The sequence below is a fragment of the Orycteropus afer genome, unplaced genomic scaffold, assembly GCF_000298275.1.
Source record: "Orycteropus afer afer isolate SDZICR_OR568_19922 unplaced genomic scaffold, OryAfe1.0 scaffold00463, whole genome shotgun sequence".
NCBI classification, from domain to species: Eukaryota; Metazoa; Chordata; class Mammalia; order Tubulidentata; family Orycteropodidae; genus Orycteropus; species Orycteropus afer.
Genome location: NW_006922050.1, coordinates 638032 through 642315, shown reverse-complemented (window position 1 = coordinate 642315; position 4284 = coordinate 638032). Strand labels below are relative to the sequence as shown.

The 4284-nt window shown below is 38.4% G+C and overlaps 1 protein-coding gene across 1 annotated transcript in view; it reads left to right on the top strand.

The window, feature by feature from the left end:
- PLD5 (phospholipase D family member 5) overlaps nt 1–4284 on the top strand; it is an 864342-nt gene that overhangs the window by 843038 nt on the left and 17020 nt on the right. The gene's annotated exons all lie outside the window — the stretch shown is intronic.

Below are 4284 nucleotides of genomic sequence, written 5' to 3'. Positions count from 1 at the left end.
GATATGGATATAGATATAGATAAAGAAGCCCTGCTGGCACAATGGTTAAGCTCTTAGCTGCTAACCAAAAGGTTGGTGGTTCAAATTCACCCAGTAGCTCCAAGAGAAAAAGACCTAGTGATCTGCTACTGCATTATAGTAAATTACATAGTATGGCTTTTCTAGGCATCATCTTTGTAAAATCCTTGGTGGAATTTGCTCTGAGCAACTGAGTAGCTCCTGATTGTTAAAGTTATTCACCTGGTGTATTTCTGTTGGAGCAGCACAAAGCAATCTTCTGGGAAGTTCATTCTCTCCGATGTATAGAATTCTGATGTTGGGATTGGTTAGTTTTTCTACTCTGCCAGACTTAAAATGAGCCCTCCTAGAGGCAGAAGGAATATCTATGACTGCTGGCTGAGAAAGATGCACTGCTGAGAGAAACGTGCTGCTGAGATAGAGACCTGAGAAAGATGCACTGCTGAGAGAGAGAGATGTGCTACTGAGAGAGACTTCTGGCTGAGGGACAGCCAGCTGAGAGAGACTGAGTGCATTCCTGAACTTGAATTGTAGCCTGTTGCTTCCCTAATGAACCTCATAATCTGTGAGTTCTCGTTGGCCACTGCAGTGAATTATCAAACACAGCAGAGAGGTGGTGGTTGCCACAGGGGGAATGGGTGGTGGCAAGGCTAGTGGGTGGTAACATGTCTGGCCTCATAGTAACAGGCATTGGGCTGCTCATGGTGATTCTGTCCTCCTTTTATGTAGTTAGAGAAGGTCATAAGATGCCATCTCCTTGTCCCTTTAGTAGCTCCGGTAAAAGTTACAGCCTAGAAAATGCTGTAGGGTAGTTCTACTCCATCACATAAGGTTGATATGAGTCAAAATCCATTGACAGCACCTAAAAACAGCATAGACATAGGTATATACTATCATTTAGCAGTGATGTGAGGAGTCACTTCTGCTTTCTATCGTAATAAGAAGTGAATGGAACAGTGATATGTGGCCACATAAATCCTGCAGTAAAAAATCAGAGACTCTATTTCAGTTCATCTAATACAGCAATCAAGCTCTGCTTCTTTAAGCAATTCACTTAATTATTTAGGTCTTAGTTTGGAGGTTATTCATTATATATTCCTTCAATCACATGAAATATATCTTTCAGAAGAAAATCAGTAAACCTGTGACAGACTAATAAAAATACAGATCGATTAGTCTTTAGGGTATTAATATTTTCTATTTATGTGTTCATTCAACAAATATTTATTGAGCATTGTGCACTAATGACTAAAGTATGAAGATCATGAAGTCCCAGGAGCTCAATCTAATAAGCAATAATAATCATAAAACAGATTATTAAAGCACAATGGAGAGAAAAATAGTAACAGATATATGTGCAGAACGTTACAGAGGCTCAGAGAAAGGACACCTGTGACACAGTTCCAGGTTATCAGAGGAAATACCACCTGAATTGTATTTTAAAGTATGCAGGAACTAGAAGAAGGATGAGAATATAAATAATTGGTGAGTTAGAGTGTTCCAGGTAGAAGGTAGACAAGAGCAATGCCTCAGATGAGGAAAAATAGCCTGGTATGTGCCAGGAGCTAACAAGTTCAGTACTAGAACAGAGATCCCAAAGCAAGGTGGTGAAAGATAAAATCAGAGAGAAGGGCAAGGCAGGAACTAAGGAACCCTAACTACTAAGGAATTTTGTGGCTTCTGGGAGCCTCCACTGTTTTTTAATCAAGGGAATAACATGACCATATATGCTTTTAGAAGGATTACTTTGGTGACCATGGAGGATATACTTTACAGGTACAAGATTGGAGACAGAGAAACCAATTATGGGGGCCTTGGCTAGGGATCCTTGGGTGGTCAAATTGTTTAATAAATTTTGGCTGCTAATTGAAAGGTTGGAGGCTTGAGTCCACTCAGAGGCACCTTGGGAAAAAGGCCTGGTGATTTACTCCTGAAAAATCACCATTGAAAACTCTGTGGAGTGCAGTTCTACTCTGACATGCATGAAATCACTATGAGTCAGAGCTGACTCCATGACAACTGGTGGGTTGGTAGGCTGGTAGGTAGGGTAATACTAGGAAGGATAGAATAAAGGGAGCATATTCCAGGAATATTGCTGAGGAGCATGGTGATTGGTAAAAAGGAAAGGAGATTCAAGAATGAGTCTCAGGTTTTTACTTTCGATGATTAGATGATGATGAAGGCTATCCAAAGTACTGAAGGCTACAGAGACTATAGGGATTTATGGATTTATGGATTTGAAGTTCTTGTGATGATCTGGGGAATATACCCAAAATGAAGTCCTGAGGAGGTTAGCTAGATTATGTGAATTTGGAGGACTTAAGAATATAGATGATGGTTGAAACCAAGCGAATAGATGCAGCTGCCCATGGAGATGGCATGTATAGTGAAAGGAACATAAGTATGATGATAAATTCTTAAGGGAGCATTCGTATTTAGGGAAGAGACCCTACAACAGACAACAGATAATGAAGCAATCCATTAGATCAGGGGCATACCAGGGAACTATGGAGTAATAGAAGCCAATGGAATTGATTTTTAAGAAAAAGAAAAAAACTAAAATCAAGAATACCAATGTCACTGAACTGTAGATATGGAAATTGTTGAATTGGTATATGTTCTCCTATGTATATTCTCAATAACAGCAACAAGAATAAAATAAAATAAATTATTTAAAAAAAGAGAGAGAAAGAAAAGAACCATCAACACCAATCATATAAGATCAAAAGGCAGCATTTGCTCAAGGATAAAACTCAGAAGGCAGGAAGGGATTGGAAAGAAGGACACACAGAAACAATAAACAGGAATGAAGTAGGAAGAGTGCTGTTACATTGTAGGGATTACAATCAATGTCATGAATCAAATTGTGTCTGAATTGTTGAATGAAAAACCAATTTGCTTTGTAAACTTTCACCCAAATCACAGTAAAAAAGGTAAACAAATAAATAAAGATAAATGAAATAAAATAAGATCTATGAAAAGGGGTAAGCTGGTTAAAAAAAAAAAAGAAAAGATCCATCAATACAGTAGCCAAGTCTAACAATAAAATAAGAACTGAATGATGTCCACTAAATTTAGCAGTTGGGATATCACTGATGATTTTGACAAAGATTTGCAGCAGAACTGTGATCCAGAGGCTTGGGACTGTGGGCTAGAACTAATTAAAACACAAAGAGATTGTTGGTGGGGTTCAGGGCTCAGCATCCATTTGTAGTTGCTTAAGTCTGCACAAGGAGCACTGGAGCGCAGTCGTTAAATGCTCAGCTGCTGAACAGAATGTCAGTGGTTCAACCCCATTAACTATGCCTCAGGAGAAAGATGAAGCAGACTCCTTCTGTAAAGATCCCTGTGGGGCAATTCTACTCTGTCCTATAGGGTTCTTATGAGTCAGAATCAACTCAATGGCAATGGGTTTTGTCAGTGGTTTAAGTCTGCACAATGCTGAGATTATTCTTTCCCATAGTCCTCAGCCTTCTGGGTATAGAAATCAGGCAATTATAGCACTGATCAGGATTTAGATTTGCCAAGAGCTAGAGGAAGGTAAAGGAGTTCTGATGGCACTGTGATTAAAGCATTCGGCTGCTAACCTTTAAAAGGACGGTGGTGAGAAAGATGAGGCAATCTGCTTCCATAAAGATTTATAGCCTTGGAAGCCCTATGAAGCAGTCACTATGAGTCAGAATTGACTTGATGCCAGTTGGTTTTAGAGGAAGGTGGAGATAGAACCATCCTTCAAGGGATAGAACTGGGATTGTGCCAGGCAAAAAAGGAGATGATGGACCAGGCAAAATTGGAGGGATTGGGGATCTAGGCCCTTCAGAGGTCAAAGAATAAGAGAGTCTAGTTTGAGCAAAAGAGTAGGAGACCATAAAGGAAGGAGGCTGTGCTCAGATAGAAAAAGGAAATCTTTGGCGGTGTGATGATTATGCCACTGATTATGTAATGATTAGGCCAAGGTTATTAATAATATACCATTAGTTGAAGTAGTAATTTTCCCAAAAATTAGGGTTAGATTTGTGTAGAAAGAAATGCTGTCCAAAATATTCCAGAAATGTGCAAGAGTAAAGAGTAGTTATACAAATGACAGTGTTGAAGAGAGCTAGAGAGAAGGATTTTAAGGTTTAGGCGTAAGATAAAAAAAAAGCTTTTATTTTTTTTGAGTTTATTTTTTTTTTATTTTTTTTATTGTGGTAAATATATATACACACACCACAAAAAATAAATCTGATATATATATATATATATGTTTAATATTTTGAAATATAT